The 20,987-nt window shown below is 35.5% G+C and overlaps 1 protein-coding gene and 1 long non-coding RNA gene across 18 annotated transcripts in view; both read right to left on the minus strand.

Moving 5' to 3' along the window:
• cadm2a (cell adhesion molecule 2a) overlaps positions 1-20,987 on the minus strand; it is a 755,249-nt gene that overhangs the window by 694,492 nt on the left and 39,770 nt on the right.
• On the minus strand, positions 5,206-8,714 carry LOC141376376 (uncharacterized). The gene is made up of 4 exons (XR_015501159.1): positions 8,154-8,714; positions 6,809-7,976; positions 6,536-6,736; positions 5,206-6,357 (listed from the first exon to the last, which is right to left on the minus strand). It is a non-coding gene; the product is annotated as an uncharacterized LOC141376376 (long non-coding RNA).

Below are 20,987 nucleotides of genomic sequence, written 5' to 3' on the forward strand. Positions count from 1 at the left end.
CTTTTAATTCACACAGACTGAAACAGTAAACTCAGTTTAGCTGTACAGAGCTCACACACTCGCCGAGATTAAACTCACCACAATCACATTCAGATCAAAAGCTGCGCTAACCAGAAATGACTCATTAAACCACTACACTGCATGCTTTTCTGACACTTTCCTGAAGTACCTTTGATCAAAAACAACCTTCCTATATTCTACATCTACATGTGCACCATTCACTACAAAATCAGTCCATCTGAAGGCCTATGAATAGATAATGTGGCAATAAAAAGCCCAGCTCAGACAGTTAGCGCTAATATGCTAAGTGCACGAATTCTATAAATTGCTCTGACACCTGCATTCAGATTCCACAAGCATATGCTTGCAAGAATAAAGCCTATTTGGAAAAAAATCAAATAGGTTTAGAAACAAACACAAAAAATACATAATAATAATTGAAAAAATGACCACAAATACCAGATTAAATTAAACAACATTCCAATGTTGAAATTCACACAAACACATCAAGTACGAGGCACAAAGAGCTACATACTGTACACACACACACACACACAGGTCAACATAAACTTTAACTGTCCCCTGAAGTGCCTTTAAATGTGCACTTTTCTTCTATGTGTGATATAATTTTCATAATTACTTGATTAATTATGAAAATTGTCACACACAGAACAAAAGTTCTAAGATTCTCTTGCTATTTAAAAATAGCCAACAGCATTCTGTTTATATCACAGCTCTGCCAGTCAAAGTCATTGAGCTAAAGTCAACACTAATGATCGCTAGAGTCTATAATAGTAACACAGAGTCTGTCTAATCGTTTATCTGCTTTAAAATACTCTGTCGTGTGTAATTTAAATGGATCAGATCCATTTTTTGGTCTACTCCACAACTTGCACAACCCACAACCAAAACTATGTGTAACAGACTTCATTTTTAGAGTCCTAGATGCCTATTTGCAGACTGTGTTTTGTTGTATTTTTTTTTTCTCTGGCTTTCTATAGAGAGGCAAGCACACATATGAGCATACATTTGAATACCATCCCCTCATTGATATGTCTAATAAATAACTGCTACTGGTTATTACTTTCTATTATTCCACGACTGTCCAGAATACTTGGATCTGATTGGTCAGTTATGACATTTGGTATGTTATTCCAAAATAACAACTGCTGAATTGAATAACACATGCTCATCCTTAAACTTTGAATCATTTAATCATTAGTGAAGACGTTTACATCCATATTTATATGCGTGTTTGTCATTCAGGTTTTTTTGTCTGTCTGGCGCCATCTTGTGACTGAATAATATAAATATTAGTGTATTCTCCATTTAGTATTTTTTTATTTCTGTCAGCTTTTTTAAATCAAATAATTAATAAACTATTAAGGCTGTTTTGTGACAAGTAGACATGTGATAAGCAGGATAAAGTACATTCAGCTGGTTGTTATCACAGAATAAAGCATGACAGGCGTATCAGCAGCCCAACATGAAAGCTAAAGATTACTCGCACATTACTTGTGCATCAATAAACTGTTACGGCTATTTTGTTGCAAGTAGACATGTAATAAGCAGGATAAAGTACATCCAGCTGGTTATCGCAGAATAAAGCATGACAGGCTTATCAGCAACCCAACGTGAAAGCTAAAGATTACTCGCGCATTACTTGTGCATCAATAAACTGTTACGGCTATTTTGTTGCAAGTAGACATGTAATAAGCAGGATAAAGTACATCCAGCTGGTTATCGCAGAATAAAGCATGACAGGCTTATCAGCAACCCAACGTGAAAGCTAAAGATTACTCGCGCATTACTTGCACATCAATAAACTGCTATGGCTGTTTTGCCGCAAGTAGACATGTAATAAGCAGGATAAAGTACATTCAGCTGGTTGTTATCACAGAATAGAGCATGACAGGCTTATCAGCAGCCCAACATGAAGTGAAAAGATTACTTGAACATTTTCAGCTTGAGTTAAATAATAATCTTGTATTTTCCGAGTCAAACCTACTGCCCAGTAGGGCCTTGAGTTTGACACCCTAGCTTTAGAAAGTAAAGAGCATTTGACAAGTCAAAATATCTGACAAGAACTGACAAAGATTGATTCATAAATGAAAGCAAGAGAGAAACTGCAAGTTCTATTTATGAATTGTCCCTGTTTTGGAGCAAATTCACATATGGATAAGATTAAGACTAGCATATTGATGCTAAAAAAACAAACAAGCATACAAGCAAAACTTTAATTTTGATTTCAGGGGGACTTTAATGGGAAACAAATGCCCAAGAACACCTGCTGACACCATTTGCATTCAAAGTCAGGTGTGTGACGGTGGGCTGACGACTCAGACAGGTGGCAGGTAGTCAATACAACTCACTGAATAATGGATGAGCATGAGTGTAGGATTGCACACACACGCACACACACACAATCTTAGGATAAAGATCAACATCAGTGTTCGGTGGCAGACCATTTCTAGAACGAGGACTTGTATTGACTGATTAATGCGCTCTGTGAAGCCATATTAATGTGGAACAGAAAAGGCCAGAAGACAGCGTTTCAAAGACCACAGATCATGACTTGTGACTGAATGTGCTGTAAAGTTTCAAAATTGAGTTGTAAAGCTAAAGGCACATTATGGTCCTCCTGGGATTCACACTATCTGGTTTCTATTTACCAGCGTACAACTTGATCCCATTTCGGCACTATCACCTTTTGTGTTGACTCCTGACACCTGTGGATGCTGTGTGTTTTTCTATAGTCTGTTTATTATAGTTTGTTTATTTCTATGGTATACGCTATATGAACAAGCATGAAGTATTTTCTAAATATACACATTTGGGGTTCCACCTATAGATAAAGTTAATGTCAGTTGAAAAAGTATATGCTTGAACTATTATATATTCTACATAATCAGTGTAAAACATGACTAAAACTGTCACTTTGCGAGAGTCAAAAGTAAGTTAAATTGTAAACTGAAAAATAAATAAAATAGTATTAGCAAGCAGGTGGCATGTAACTTTGATTGAGAACATAGTATATTTTAGAGCAGGGGTTCTCAATGTCTACATAAAAAAAAGTCCAAATATATTTTTTTATTAAGGTCAATGATCCGGAACAATTAATATTACATAACTTGTTTTTAAAAAAACATCCATACCATGCATCACAAGTCAACACTATTTTTTTGTTATTAAATAGAGCAGCATTTGCGTTCAAAACACATTAAATACAATGTGAATGTGACAAAACCACTAATACAAGTGCATTTTAGTATAAAACACAACAAGCAGGCTAAAAAAATTAATGTTGAGATAGCACATCTCAGAAATGAGAAATCAGAAATGCACTCAATGGAGTAAGTGACATTACTGTATGGGGGAGGCCTAGGTGTGGGCCATAAAAAAGCATTGCATTGGATGCAGCTCAGACTGCAACTGCACCAGGTCTGCATCCCTCAAAAAAAGGTGAAAATACAAAATACAAAACGTGTGTAATGAAAACTTTAGGTGTTGTAGTTTTGTGACCTTTATATCTGTATTTTATGGATAATGCCGTTTAAAATGTCCGTGTTTTGTTTCATAGTGGTATTTCATATGTTCACTCTTTACAACTCCAATTGTCTTATTAAATATCAAGTATGATGCCTTTGTGCTGGCTTGTGGCAAAATAACACATACTTATCAGTCCATTCAACTTTGAACTGTTGATTAATCTGATATCTTCTTCCATTGAAATGATCACGTTGCTGTGGTAGGTTAGAGCAGGTGAGTGTGCACGCAATTAGCCTACTCGATCAAGTGAAGCCGTATAATCACTGGATGTCATAAAAAAAACTCATGTAAGAAAACTTTGAATTCTTTGCTTAGATTTTTTTTTCACCCTTGTTGTTTTTACAAACATACAAACAACTAAACAGTTGATTTACAATGTTTATGCATTTATCAATGAGGGAAATCAACTATTTGAATCCTTTACGCATTGTCTTGCAATAGGAAATGGAGTCTGGTCCGGATTGAATACTCTCACAGTCTGGATCCAGACTTTAGTTTTGACTTTGAGCAGCCTTGTTGTAGAGCAATTATTAAATCACAAAGACTGCAGTTCCCTCTATAATTTATATGGTTTAATACATATAAAATAATACATATAAAAAAACATTATTATTATTATTATTATTTATTTATTATTTATTTTTATTTTATTTTTTATTTTTTACTGGTTTAATTTATAATATGATTTATCATTATTATTATTATTATTATTATTATTACTATTATTATAATTTTTTAATTTTTTTTTTACTGGTTTAATTTATAATATGATTTATTATTATTATTATTATTAAATTTGATTATTCACATTTTACTTCATGTTATTTTTTGTAAATACAGTGGCTTAAATGTCACACATTTTTGATCCAAATGGCAAAGAAAAAGGAACATTGTGGATAAGACCTTTTGCCGTTTAATCAAAGGTAGAGCCCGATTTTCTGGCAAACAAAACACGTATCACACTGCTTAAAACCTGAGGAAATTACTAATTTAATTCATTGCTATAATTGTAAAGACTAAAAGCACGCATCAATCATGTTATGCCTGGAATAAAAGCACCTCACAGTTTCTCATAAAAACACTATTGGCCGCATTAATGACAGGGTTTCACATCACATTTAGTCATATGATTCAACCCTTAAACAACTCCGTTCTGCGAGAGGCCCATTCCCTGGCAAGCACCAGATATTCGAACACAACAAACACTTTCATCAACTCTCACATTTGACTTGCATAGATTTGTGTCTTAAAGGGACAGTTCACCCAAAACTAAAAAGTCTTTTATTATTTACTCACCCTTCAGGGAAACTCATAAAGGTTAAGAACTACTTGAGGGTTGAGTAAACAGATTCAAGCTTTATTTTTGGGTGAACTATCCCTTTAATCTTCTCTTTCCCCCTCTAATATACATCAAAATCTCATATGACACATAACAGCTTGCATCACTCCTGAATTCATGTTAAAACTACAGGCATTTCTGACCTTTGAAAATATAATGAAGAGTAGGAAATCCCTAAAGTTATTCTGGAATCAAACAGAAAGTTTTTTTTACCATCAATCTCCCAAGTGGCTCTCAGTTGTTGGTCTGTGTGTTTGTGTTTTATGGAGAATTTCTCTTCTCTTTCTGTCTGAGTGTCTGGCTTTTTTTTTTTTTTTCTGCCCCAGTTGTTCGACTGCGATGTTGAAGCCTCGGGGAGAGACACTAACTCTTGCTCTGTTTGTGTGTGTGTGTGTGTGTGTCTGAAGCTCTGTATTTTCCTCAAGAGCCGGACTCTTGTGCTGTGCTCAGGGAGTCTGATCTCCGTCTGTCTGTTTGGGCCTTTCTCTCGGAGCATTTCCATGAATCATCGTGGTGACTGCTGATGATGATCGCGGCCAAAAAAACAGCCATAAAACACTTGGCTACTACAGATGACTGCTGATTATTTTGCAGACCGCGTCTATCAAACACTGTAAATCAAAGGAATATTAATTTGGCTTAATTGAATTGTGCTGCATCTCCTGCCAAGAAGAGAAAATGTGCAGAAATGGAGGGCAAAAAGCAAATTGGATCTACTAATAGGGATGGAAGTCAGCAGATTTTATGTCATTTTATTCATTTATTATTCATTTTTTCATGTTTAATGTGAATTTATTAAAAAGTGTGGCATATAGTGTGATCTTAAACCAATAGTTGTATAATATATGGTGAATAATGCAATGTTTCCCAATCCTGTTCCTGGAGGCACACCAACAGTTCATATGCTGGATGTCTCTCTTATCTGACCCATTCATCTCAGGTTTTGGAGTCTCCTCTAATGTTCTGAATAGCTGATTCAGGTGTGTTTGATTAGGCAGAGTTTGAGAACATGTACTGTTTGTGTGCCTTTAGGAACATGGTTGGGAAACACTGGTACAATGCATGCTGTATAATGGTGTTGGGTAGAATTGCTTTTCTGAAGCTTTTAAAAGCACACAAGTCTGTCATCAAGCAAACCCATGTGCTACCTGGCGCTTAATGCATTTCTTATGAATCAAATTGATGTGTTTGTAACAAAAAAAAAAAAAAACATAAACAATTGAATAATAAACTCATATTATTGACTTCCAGTGGCTGCCAGATATGTGTTCTCGAGCTTCTTAGCTTATCTCCATGTTTGACGCATGAAGTAAGCAGCACACGTAGCCAACAAGTAATATACTAGTAATGGCAAACCAAATAGTTGGCTTGTTTGTTGTCATCTTCTGTGGTTAACAAACAGTGTCGTAAGTGCTTTCCACAAGATGCATTATTCCCAGAGCTCACGTCAAGGATGTCCAAACTTGGTCCTGGAGGGCCAGTGTTCTGCATAGTTTTGCTCCAACTTCCTCCAACACACCTGCCTGAAAGTTGCTAGTATACCTAGAAAGAGTTTGATTAGCTGGTTCAGGTGTGTTTACTTGGGGTTGGAACAAAAATTTGCAGGACACCAGCCCCCAGGACCGAGTTTGGACACCCCTGGTTTACGTTAAAAATGTGTCTTACATGATATGTCTTACAGTATTTCAGCCATGCATAACATGCACTCGGCTGCTGCTTGAAGTCAGTGATTGGAGTTGATTGGACTTTAAAAATTAGAATAATATAGTATAGTTATGCTACTTTGATCATGTTGCCTTAGTTCATTTTATCACCCGGCTGACCAAAAAAAAAAAAACGGACAAATTTCTAATTCATACTACACATAAAATGAAGAGTCTTATTGGTTCACCTTCAGCAGCTAATACTTATGACCTAAGCAAACTGGACCTAGGTGAGGAAGCTCTAAACATTACCATGACAAGCTCAGAGCATTTTTTGAGAGCAAGGCAAAAGAATAACCACACCCCAAAATGAGATGAGGGACGTTACAGCTACTAACAAGAAACTTAAAAAATTGGCATCTAATTGGCAACTAATACAGGGCCAATTTAAAGGCCAAAGACTTACGTTTTTCAGTTACAAATGGCCCACTGATGTTTTGCTTTTATATTTTTCATTAGGCTACATATAATAATAAACATACCGTTTGTTTGAAAACAACATTTTTTGTTATGCTTACTGCAAACTGCAATAATATTTTTTTTGGGAAAAGGGGGACTTTAAAGGGGGACAAAAAAGGTTGGGAACCACTGTAGTATTTAATACTATAGTGTAAAATAGTTATGTTACAAAACCATAGCATATGGATTAGTTTGATGATGGATTTATACACTTTTTGAAGCTTTAAAATAAAAGACAGTATCCAACACCATTATATGGAAGATACAGAAAAAATTTGTATACTACTCCGACAGTGTTTGCCTGACAGAAAAAAGACATGTACACAAAGGATGACTTGAATGGAGAGTAAATTATGGTGTCATTTATAAATTTTCTGGGAATATACATTAAAGTTAAGCTCAACTTTTTCTTTATGTTTCATTGCACTACTGTATTCCTCGCTTTACTGCATTTGTATTTAAATGTAATGGAAAGCCCAGAATCTACTGTCAAAGTAGCTGGATCTTTTTGTATTTATCCCCTTTGCTGACATGCAACAAACTATAGTAGAATAAAATCAACTAAAATATACATTAATTTATCTATGTGTCATTTTAATGTAATGTTTTCCTTTTAATCTTAATTGCATGTTGATGGCAATTAAACTAAATTGCTTTATAGTTTGAATGTGCATTAAGTACAGTTAGCTGTGCTCTTTTAAAACCACTAAAGTAGGACTCAATAATTAATTCTTAATGCAAAATTAAACGCAAAATCTACCAGAGTGTGGAATTAAATGATGTTTAGTCATCGTTTTATGAATTAAGTATGGAGTTCTAGTTAGTTGTATTTAATAAAAATGCAATGCCCTGTGTTCTGCTCTTGTGTCTTCCTGTCTCTCTTATTTTGCAAGAACACTGTACGCCAGGGGTCACCAACCCTGTTCCTGCAGAGCTACCTTACTGCACATTTCAGCTGCAACCCTGACCAAACACACATGTTTGTAATTATCAAGTGCTGCTTTAGGTACTATTAATTGGTTCAGGTGTGTTTGTTCAGGGTAGGGACTGAATTCTGCAGGAAGGTAGCTCTCCAGGAACAGGGTTGGTGACCCCTGCTGTACGCAGATATACCAGGAACCTCATAGTCTATTACCAGGCAAGTGCTGTTGGAGTTAAAGATAATGTTATCTGAACCTCATCAACAACACCTCCAGTCGTCCTTTCGCTGACCCGCTGGCTTCCTGAGCACACTTTAAATGCTGTTGGGTCAGAGATTGACATCTTGACTAACTCTTTTAGGAAGTGCGTATGTGTGTACTTTTGGTGGTTTACAAGGACATAAATGTGTGTAATGACATTGGTATGGCCTAGTTGTATTACTATTATTAAGAGGATATGCCTTATTTCCCTGAAAATCAAAATGCTTAAAATGCTTATGCAAGTCTGAGTGTGCCTCACACAGGTGAGTGGGCTTGTCAAACAACCGGTAAAAAGCAAACATTTTCATCTCTCTGTCATTTTAACTGACAGTTGCACATTGGCACCAGACAATTTCTTACAATCACTCAACATTTAAAGAAAAAACGGTAACACTTAGCAATAAGGTTCATTAGTTAATGCATTTACTAACACAAACTAATCATGAACAACACATGTACAGCATTTATTAATCATAATTGAACATTTACTAATGCATTATTAACATCCAAGTCCATGCTTGTTAACATTAGTTAATGCACCATGAGTTAACATGAACTAACAATGAATTACTGTATTTTTTTATTAACCAGCATTAACTAACATGAACAAATACAGTAGTAAATGCATTGTTCTTTGTTTGTTCATGTTAGTAAATGCATTAATTAACATATCTAATGAACCTTATTGTAAAGTGTGACCGAAAAAACTACACTTAGGTTACACTCAGTTACACTCAGGTTAGTGGTCTTGACAAACCACCTGTATAAAACATTCTTTAATTTCTCTGACATTTTACAAGACACTTGAACCAGTTTTGCACAACTGCACCAGAAACTTTCTTACAATCACTCAACATAGTGATTACTCAAAAAAAAAAAAAAATTTCATAAAAAATTGCATGTATGAAGTGAACTTAACACAGGTGACTGGGCTTGACAAACCACCTGTAAATACACAATTCTCTCAAAAGGTAACAGCTAAATAAAACCCTCTCCGTTCAAACTCTAGCCCTCAATTCTCTGAACACAAACAGTTTCTTTGTATAATTAGCACTTCTTGTGTATGTTGCCTCTCATTGAATCAATGAATGCCTCCTCAATTGTAAGTCGCTCTGGACAAAAATGTCTGCTAAATGATAAATGTAAATGTAAAAATCTTATTCAAGTCTTCTGTCATTCAGCATTTGCCACAGGTTTCTGTGAGGGTTGGGTTTAAGGGTAAGGTGAGGGCAAATAATAATTTTTTTTTTTTTTTTTTTTTTTTTTACTGTATAAAAAGCATTGCATGCCATGAGCAATGCAAATGTCTTTGTTCTTGTATAAACTACAACAGAGTCTGGGATATCTTTGAATTCGCTCACATACAGTAAGTACTCATCAGCATAGTCTTGTATTTTGTGTCTTCTTTACTATGAAACGGTGGCTTAGGTCAGTGTTTAGGCCAATGTCTTGCAGAGTTTAGCTCCAGGCAGCTTCAACACACTTGCTTAGAAGTTTATAGTAAATTTGAAGACCTCTATAAGCTGGTTCAGTTGTGTTTAATTATGTCTGGAGTTAAATGGGATAGTTCAAAATCGTTAAAAAAAAAATCGACATTTCCTGACTATTTACTTAAACTTGAGTGGTTTCAAACTTTTATCAACTTTCTTTTTCTTCTTCTTCTTTGGCCTTAGTCCCTTATGGTTGCAGGGTCGGCTCTTTGGAACAAGTCCTCCATTTAGACTTGTCCATATGATAACGACTTTTTTTACACATTCCGGCCGGCCTGTCGTCTAGGCCTGTCACCCTCATACACTTATACACTACGGACAATTTAGCCTACCCAATTCACCTGTACCGCATGTCTTTGGACTGTGGGGGAAACCGGAGCACCCGGAAGAAACCCATGCAAACGCAGGGAAAACATGCAAACTCCTCACAGAAATGCCAACTGAGCCGAGGTTCGAACCAGCGACCTTCTTGCTGTGAGGCGACAGCACTACCTTCTGCGCCACTGCTTCGCCCTATCAACTTTCTTCTGATAACTTGGAGGAAAAAAAACAGGCTTTGACATTTATAGTATGAACTAAATAAATACTGCGAAAATCATTAATACTATGGAGGTCAATGGCGATTTTTTTTCCAAGATTCTAAGTAGATCTTTCTTTGTTTTCAACAGAAGAAAAAAAAAAAACTCAAACAGTTCTGGAACAAAGATGGGTAAATGATGACAGAATTACATTTTTTTTAGGTAAGTTATGCCTTTAAATTAGCCCAATCCCAGATAGTGTCTACGCTTAAACTATTTGAATTCTAATCTCTGCATAATATTCAAGAAACTTTTCTGATGTATAATGGCTGCAGCAGGAACAAATATTACACTGCACCTGAAAACAGTCCCAGCACCAAGTCCTACACTTGCAGCACCAGTTCCTTGATTATTACACTGGAATAAAAGTATAGTTCCTAGACATGTCGGCTTGGAAACTAAAGCAACTTTTCATTTTTAAGTCTTATTACATGTTGGCGCAGTGGGTAGCACGTTCACCTCAGAGCAAAAAGGTCGCTGTTTCGAGCCTTGGCTAGGTCAGTTGGCGTTTCTGTGTGGAGTTTGGATGTTCTCCCCATGTTTGTATGGGTTTCCTCCGGGTGCTCTGGTTTCCCCCACAAGTCATTTGGTATAGATTTGGTATAGACATTTGGTATAGATTAATTGGGTATGCTAGAATTGACCATAGTGTATGTGTGTGAATGATTGTGTATGGATGTTTCCCAGTGATGGGTTGTGGCTGGAAGGGTATCCGCTGCATAAAACATGTGCTGGATAAGTTGGCGGTTTTTCCCACTGTGGCGTCCCAGATTAATAAAGGGACTAAGCTGAAAAGTAAATGAATGAATGAATGAATTATTACATGATATAACTACATGATTCAAGCTTTAAATAGGAAAAATACTGAATCTTTTTTTTTTTTTTATTTATGAGCGAGATGCTAATGGTCTAATCCAATTCAATGATCTATGCTAAGCTAAGCTAAAAGCATTCCTGCCAGACCCAAAGATCAGCGGAATGGATTTAAAAATCCTAAAACTCAACTGTTTATCTCTAGAGGAGTTGTAAAATGTGCCATGAGGTGCACCTTCAGTGTGTTAGCTTTCAGGGGGGTACTTGCAAGTGCTGATATTACATCACAAACATGTCAACTCTGCAAGGGTTTAGGATGGGGCAATGAATGGAACACCTTCTCATCCTGACGTCCATAACTCCACAAAGTTCCATTTGGGAGTGGGCCATTCCAAGGACAGGACAGTGGCCCTCCAGGAACATTCTTGTACCAGACCTAAAACTGAAGTATACTTTTGGGGCTGAAGCTCCCGTAAGCAAGTAACATTTAGTGCAAAAGTTTACAGGACAGGACTGAGGGTTCACAAGTGTGGAGAATGTCACGACCACAGAGCAGCAGATGGTAAAGGTACACTCAAAAAGAAAAGCCAGTATAAAAGCATCTGGTAACTGCCTTTGTCCAGACACACAATGGCTGCCATGAGAGAGTCATTATGGCTCGATAGATGGACCGTCTCCAGTGTGCGCCCTCACATCCCTATTGTCCCCCTGCGGTTCAATCGCTCGAACTTTTAGATAAAAGGTCAGCTGATCTTCTCTCATGTCCGCCTTTATTGCAAGAGGGACCTTGAAACATATCAGTCATTTATATTCCTTACTTCTGATTCTCTTTCAGAAATGTCGCGCGTCTCGCCAAAAAGTAAAGGCTGACATTTTGACTTTCGATTCGCCACACAATAGACCAAGGTAGCGCAGTAGGTTATAAAGATGAGGATAGAAAAATCATGTAGTTAAAAGCTTTTTCAAAGAGTAACAACCATCAGAGCACGTTCAGTCGTCCTAGCATTAGCGGAATCCATTATTTAAAGCTATTTATCACAGAAGTTCTTTATGTCTTTAAATGCTTTAAAGGGTGATATTCAATGCATTCATTCGGTTCACAGAAAGATGAAGCACTATATAATCTAGTCTGAATGAAAAGATGTTGAAGGACAGAGATGGAGTGGAGAAAGCGGAGCTGTCTCTGTAGTTAGAGATGTTTTTGAGAGGGATGTAGAGTCAGATACGGGACACGGAAAGTGATTGTGGCAGGTGAGGAGAGGCTCTCTCAGCCCACATCACGACTCGAAAGCCGCTGCCACATCCACTCTGCCCACCTGTCTGCCGCCGAGATGGCTGGAAAACCATGGTGACATTTTACGAACACGTGCACGCACACACGCGCCAGTGACGGAGTAAACATGATGTTCTTTTGGTGCTCCAAATGCACAGACGTTCATGTGAAATCGCTATAAAAAGAGATGGATTTGTTGCAGCTGAATGAAACAAAATGCTTGTTGTTGTTGTGTTTTTGTTTGTAAAGTTGAGCTTTTTTAAACTTGATGCTGTTTTAATAAAAAGAAATAGATTACTTTCCCACTGCTAGTTAAGGCGAACATCTAATCAGACAATCATGTGCATTTAGGCATGTTTGCATGATCAAGATTATCAAACTGAGCATCAGAATGAGGAAAAAAAAGTGATTCAAGTGATTTTAAATGTGCTGTGGTTGTTGGTGCCAGACAGGCTGCTCTGAATAATTCAGAAACTACTGTTCTGCTGGGATTTTCTGGGGTTTACAGAGAAGCATATGAAAAGAGAAGACATTCCAGAGAAACATTTGAAAAAGAGAAGACATCCTGACAAACACATGAATAGGAGAAGACATTCAGCATATTTCTGTATTTTTTTCACGACCTGTGTATATTGCATCAATTGGAGGTGAAGCTTTGTATCATGTATGCATCAGATAGCTGATGTAAATGTGTGTAAAATCATATTTTACTTTTCATTTGATTATAACTTGGTTCGATCAACCTATAATCATGCACATTTTGTTAGATCATGGCCAATGATGCGCCCATTTACAACATAGGTTCATTTTGAAAATGTAGCCCTATATATGTTTCTGGAGATCGCAAATTATGTAGCCAGAGCTACGTACGGCTGCGTTTCATGTTTTTAAGTGAACGATACCGGGGCGGTATGACGCCGTTCCTTTTCGTGCTTACCAGCTGACCGCTTACCTCCGTATGGACGGCCGTCTATATGGACTGTTACTAGTATGGATTGTTACCTGTTTGTCCTGTTAGCTTGCCATGTATGTCAGCGGAATTGGGATACAGAGAGGAGTTGAATCTATACAATTGGTTGGGTTTAGGGAAGGAGGAGTGTGAGTCAGTTGATCGTTCAGAGAGAAATTAGAGATTTGAAAAGCATACACAGCGGACTTTGGTGGATACACGAAAAAAAAAAAAAAAAAAAAAAAAAAAACGTAGCACCTGTGACGTATTTGGTGATCTCCAGAATTGTATACAGAAGTAGGTTTTCAGAAAGAGCGTGGGTTGGGAGTTCCAAGATTTATTTGCTTAAAACATTACAAATCTTTGACTTATTTAGTTTATAAATCACAGAGGGATGAAGGGTCTACTATAGTGTAACGCTGCAGCGCTGGTGAAGACGGTGGCCGTTTACAGCTGTTTGATGGATAAATATGAATTTGTAGCTAAATTGTTGACAGTGCCTAACCACATTTCCTTTTGTTCACATGCTTGTTTATGTCCATAACGCTAGAAACTGTGCATGTAATAGATACATTTAAACAAATAAATATACTCACAGCTTACGCCTCACAATCCACAGCTTTGTCTATTATAGTTGTAGCTACCCCTTCTTTGAGGAGTTTTAGCCGAATCCAGCACTGAACTGGAAGAGATTCTGGAAGCTGTCCTTTGTCAAATGCTAGCTATATATATATATATATATATATATATATATATATATATATATATATATATATATATATATATATATATATATATATATATATATATATATATATGTATATATATATATATATATATATATGTATATATATATGTATATATATATATATATATATATATATATATATGTATATATATATATATATATATATATATATATATATATATCCAACTGACCCAGCCAAGGCTCGAACCAGCAACCTTCATGCTGTGAGGTGACAGCACTACCTACAGCGCCACCGCATCGCCCTATATTATATTATATTATATTATATTATATTATATTATATTATATTATATTATATTATATTATATTTATTATATTATATTATATTATATTATATTATATTATATTATATTATATTATATATTTTTTGTGATCTGAGCATCTAATTAACCACATTAAATGTACCAGTACTCATTAATGCTATAATACTATAAAGTAATTATTGTGCTAAAATGCCTCCTGATCTAAAAGGCAACATTTACTACACCTGCAGCCCCATCGTATGTGGCGTGTGCGTCACAGCCCTGAACTCCACCCTGACCACAGATGGTGACAGGAATGAGCCGAGCGATATCTGTCCACATCCCTCAGTCTTAAAACTCACCGATGCATATTTAAACCTGAGCTGTTTTGCATTGCCTTCATAGGTGACACATTATGGAGAAGCTTCCGGAGAACTTCGTAATGGGCCCCAGTGTGTGTGATCACAGTGTTTCAGCTGCCAACCATGGCAGATGGGTGACTGTAATGAATGAGCTGTGTGTGTGTGTGTGTGTGTGTGTATGTGGGTTGTGTGTGTGCGTTTGTGTGTGTTTGTAAAACAGGCTGTAAAATTCATGAAATATCTTTTTTCTCTATTTCTTTGTCGTCCTTTTTTCCCATGTGTGAATGACTCTGCCGTCAATGTACTTTTTAACCTTGGTTTCATTTTATACGAGCCACTCCAGACAGCGAACAGACACACTTCAGTTTTGTTAGTGAATTGCACAGAAAAGGTGTAATTATACTTGGGTTTATAATGTCCTCACAATGAGCGCGACTTTGGTTTTAGATGGCAGATTTTCAAAGAGAGCTGTATATCAGCTCAAACACATCGGTTTCCACGAATTACAACACTCCATAAACTTTAATGAAATTACTTTGTCCTTATTTTCTTGTTCTTACCAGACAAAGTAAACCACAGCAGCTAATAGGTCTATAAAAGATTTGTGTTCGAAAACAAGGCTATATAAAGAATTATTTAAACTTTAGTGGTGATACAAAAAAAGTAAATAAATAAATAATACAATAAACAAAAAAGAGAGCTCTTTTAAGATTGCTGCACAGAAAAAATAATGGTCAAATGCTTGGAATAAATTATTTTTGTGCTAATGTAATTTTTTTTTTAATTCTCTTATGATACTCAAGGCTGCATCTATCAAATCAAATATACCGTAAATCTGGTAGTATTGTGAACTAGTATTGCAATTTAAAATAACAATTTTCATAAACTTTAAGTCATTTATTCAGTGTAACATGATCCTTTGGATCAGACCTGGGCACTTCTTTGATCAGCCCGCATGAAGTATTTATTTAACTTAAACTCAACTGCAAACTGGGCCTTGCAATGCGCATTACTCAAATTGCCAGTCACCAAAAAGGGACTTTCACATATTGCGTCTTTTGCGTGCTCAGTTTCAAATGGAGATGTGCCTTATTCAGCGTGCAAATAGGTAGGGATGCACATGCGGTATGTCATGTTTACATTTTCCAAGCGCTGCGAGTTAAAAAAATCAAAACATTTCAGAGTGCTGCAAGCAAACCAGGATGTGACAGTCTCACACTAAACATAAAAAATATAGGTAGATTGATGGATGGATGGATATATGGATGAATGAAAGTGAACTAAAATGAAGCAATTTTAACAAACAACCCCATGGCATTTATATGAAATTGATATAAACTGATCTTTTTTACTTTTGTGTATTTTTTAAACTTCAGAGTTTTTCTTAATGTTTATTAAATAATTTCACAGGTTTATATATATATAAGTCATTTTTTTTTAAAACAATTTAATGTGTTGGTCTGGCTCTCTAAAACTTTCCCAAAGTCTAATGTGGCCCCTTGGAAAAATTATTTGCCCACCCCTGCTTTAGATTAAGCAAAACTTTAGAATATTATGGTAGAAATCGTTTTGGCTTCACTTATTTTGTAATGTATTTATATTGTATTATATTATATTATATTATATTGTATTATATTATATTATATTATATTATATTATATTATATTATATTATATTATATTATATTATATTATATTATATTATATTATATTATATTATAATATATCATCATATATCACCATTTCCAAAAAAATAAATATTTAAAAGTATTATTTATTTTATTATTTTTATATTCATATAATATGTATCTATTTGAGACAACAAAACCAGTTATAACAGTATTTATATATATATATATATATATATATATATATATATATATATATATATATATATATATATATATATATATATATATATATATATATATATATATATATATATATATATCTTCTTTTTTTATTGAGATTTATACATCACAGAAACGTATGGTTATTTTCATTGATGTATGGTTTGTTATGACAGGACAACATTAGGCTGGGTTGCAACTACTTGAAATGGTGAAAAAAAAAAAGAGTTTTGATATATTTACAGTAGGAAATTCATAAATTTATCTTCATAAAACATGATCATTACTATCAAAAAATGACTGTTGCTGCTTGTTCAAATATTTGCTTTGAAATAAGTTCATTTTTTTTTTTTTAAATCCAATTTTTATTTTCTTCTTTATTTAAGTTCTTTTTTTTTAACAATCCACTTAAACTTGTAAAAAACTATTAATTTAACTTATGGAGCATGTCACAACATGAAGTAATAGTGAAGAACTGCATTTTACTCTGTACTTCACATTTTAATGGTTTAAATGAATATGTACACCATAAAACACAAAAAAAGTTAAGGTAACTCAACTTTTTAAGGAAACTGATTGCAACAAACCATTTAAGCTATAAAACTAATCCTAATGAGTTCTGTGAACTTAATCCATTTGAGTAAAATTTTTATTAACTACACTCATTTCATTTGATAACAATTTCAAACTAAATTGCTAAGAAAAAAAAATGAACCATTAATAATATGTTTCTAACATCAACAGAGTATATGAAAACCAAATCAGCACCATGTGATTTCAAAGTAGAAGCTGACAATTCAGCTTTGGCATCACAGAAATCGGTGAACATTTTAAATAGTAGCAATATTTCAGAATATGATACTGTATTTATGATCAAATAAATGCAGCTTCATTTTTAAATGGTATACATATAGCTCAAGCGTAAATGTGTATAATTTAAAAGTTGACTTTCAGTGGGAGGGTGGCAAGTAAGTATACAGGAAGTCCCGATCCAGAAAGAGGAAGTGTCAAAGCAACAGATTGTAAAAGGGATTGGGTCTTTATCAGAGCTTTCAGACTGAGCAGATAGAGTCAGTGGATTGATTCTGAAGAGCGGGGAATTAATTGAAGATGGGGTGAGGTGCCGTCACAGTCTGGTCTGCTTGGAGAAGGCAAGCTAAAGGTCACAGGGGAAATGGTATTAGCTCTTCACCTTGAGATTATAGAGCGATCTACCCTCTGATAAAGCCAGAGCGTTCTTGACGAGGCCAGGGATGGGAATAGAGACGGGAAGATTGTGCAAAGACGGATGGAGGAGGGAAGATATATTAGTTAATTATGAAAAAAAGATGAGGTTCACATGCTTTGCATATTAAAAGAACAGACATGTTATGACAAGTCCATGTGAGGTTGAGTCTAGACTGCCAGTACACTGTAAAAAATATATATTTCTGAACTACATTTTGTCATCTTAACTTACATCAATCAACATGAGTAAAATATTAAGTAAATCTTTGTATAACAAATGAAATGGAAAAAAAGGAAATAGTTGAAACACAAAATAAGCTATCTTGAATTTATTTAAAGATTTGCAATAACAAAAAAGTATTATAGGTGCCTCATGTCATTATAAACCAGGGGTTCCCAAACTTTTCAGCCCGCGACTCCCAAAATGACAATGCCAGGGACTGGCGACCCCCAATATCCTCTGAGGTGGTTATAACTACAGAAGCCTTGCATGCAATGGCACACACACACACCAATAGACCCAATTCTATTCTTCGTTTAATTATTTTTAATGTATGTCAGTGCTGTAAATGTGCCCGAAATTTTAACCTGGTGTTATAAAATCAATCTTCTGCATCTGACGTTATTGCTGTGTCTTTATTATAATGTGATTACCAGTTTAATAGAATTAGTAACTATAAGCTACTATAGTAACTATATAGTAAATAATAAATATAAACGGCTATATTTTTCTTTTTAGTAGGTTATAGATGAAAATATGGTAATTCTTATGGTTAAATAAAAATAAATAATGTTTGGAAATCACCAGGCGACCCACCCTTCATTGTCCTGTGACCCCTCAGGGGTCCCGACCCCCACTTTTGAGATTATACATAATAATACAGCCATCTAGGACTGCACAATATATTGTTTCAGCATCAATATTGCAATGTGTGCATCCGCAATAGTCACATTGCATAGATTTGTAATGTTTCACTTTTATCTTTGCTTTGTTTTATCTATTCTTGTAGTCTGTTTATTACATGTTAAGCCTGATTTACACCCCTACAGAATCATCCTAGTCAATCCAAATGACTACATTCAATAACACTCCAATTGCCACTATTAACTAGTTGCCTATTAGCATTGGCATTCTACATCTCTAATCCTACCCCGATACCTTAACTACCTTAATAACTATTAATGAGGAGCAAATTAGGAGTTTATTGAAGCAACTGTGGCTTCACGGTGGCGCAGTGCACTGTAAAAAATGCAGGGTTCCATACAATTTATTCATGTTGTCCCAACACAAATCGATTAAGGTAATTTAACACATTTTTTTACACTTTTATGTGGATTAAACATAAACAATAAGTTTTCCCAATGAAATCCTAAGAATTGTGTTGTTTCAGCTCATTTGAATTAAGTAGTTTGAACAAGTAAAAAATAAATTTTTTGAGTGTGGGTAGCATGATCGCATCACAGCAAGAAGGTCGCTGGTTCGAGCCTCGGCTGGATCAGTTGGCATTTCTGTGTAGAGTTTGCATGTTCTCCCTGTGTGGGTTTCCTCCAGGTGCTCCTGTTTCCCGCACAAGTCCAAAGACATTTGCTATAGGTGAATTGAGTAAGCTAAAATTGACCGTACTGCATGTGTGTAAATGAGTGTGTATGGGTGTTTCCCAGTGATGGGTTGCAGCTGAAAGGGCATCCGCTACCTAAAACATTTGATGGATAAGTTGGCAGCTTATTCCGCTGTGGCGACACCAGAATAATAAAGAGACTAAGCCAAAAAGAAAATGAATGAATGATTGAATTAACTGTCAAAATGATTTGCAAAGAGTGAGAACTGAATCTTAAAATAAAGTGTGACCAAAAATTATTTCCAAGTATGGCAAAGTATATCGCAATATATATTGCAGAAAAACAAAATACCACAATGTCAGATTTTTCCAATATCATGCAGCCCGAGAGCCATTTATTATACAATTGTCCATCAGCTGGTAATGATAGTCTTTTGTGAAGGGTAAAATGAACAAATAAGTATTTAAATGTATTCATTTATTCATTTTTTTGCTGACTTAGTCCCTTTATTAATCCGGGGTCGCCACAGCGGAATGTACCGCCAACTTATCCAGCACGTTTTTATGCAGCGGATGCCCTTCCAGCCGCAACCCATCTCTGGCATTGAAGGTATTTCAATGTACATTCTCCAAGATCTCCCATAGAGGTTTTCATATATAAGTCAAGTCATAAGTCAGTTTTTTTTTTTTTTTTTTTCTGAGGGTAAGAAAATGTCAATCTTATTCAACCACATATTGACCAAAGGACCACAACAAAAGAATACAATTTTGCTAGATAAGTACAAAAGTTAACACAGATTTTAGTTCATGACTATGGTGTAGTTTAGTTTTACAATTCAGAAGATAAATAACTGGAGGTAAGGCAAAAAGTTTAAGAAGCAATTTTGACAAGGCAGGCTTATTCTAATTACTCCCCAGGAGCTATGTTTTTTTTTTTTTTTTTGCAGCTTTTGTTTTAGCGAATCCACCAGAGGCCAATGTGTATGCTTTTTCAGATCTCAAATTTCTCTTGTGAGCGCTATTTGTGCCTGATGTTATCACGTAAATTCACCAGAGGCTGCTGTCAACTGATTGACCAACTGACCAATTCCCCATCCACCCCCTTCCCGAAACCTAACCAATAGGGTTTAAAAAAGCAGCAATTGACTCGTCCACCCTCTTCCCTAAACACCCAATCGTAGTGTTTTGGAAAGCGATAAAGAAAGAGAAAAGCCCTTACGGCATCCTGATTTTTTTTTTTACCACATTTTTAGATTTTACCACATTCTCACCCTGTTGTTTACTTGTTTATTTGATTGTTTTTGTTTTACCTGCTTTCTGGAACCGTTCTTTGCCAGACTCACTTCACTAATGTACATGTCGAGATACTGGACAAACTGGTAGAAGCAGAAAAGCCATCCATAGTGAGGTAAGTTTTCAACTGCTAAGCGAGAAAAGGAACGGCATCATACCACCTTGTATCATTTGTTTAAAGGACGAAATGCAGCCATACGTACCTCTGGCTACATTATTTGCAATCTCCACAAATTTATATTAGGCTACGTTTTCAGGATGAGCCTGTGTTATATTTTGAAGATTGTTGAAAACACTGACCCTTGACTTCCATAGTATTGGTTTTCCCCACTATGGGTGTCAATGGTTGCCA

The sequence above is a fragment of the Danio rerio genome, chromosome 10 (assembly GCF_052040795.2).
Source record: "Danio rerio strain M-AB ecotype USA chromosome 10, GRCz13ab, whole genome shotgun sequence".
Lineage (NCBI taxonomy): Eukaryota > Metazoa > Chordata > Actinopteri > Cypriniformes > Danionidae > Danio > Danio rerio.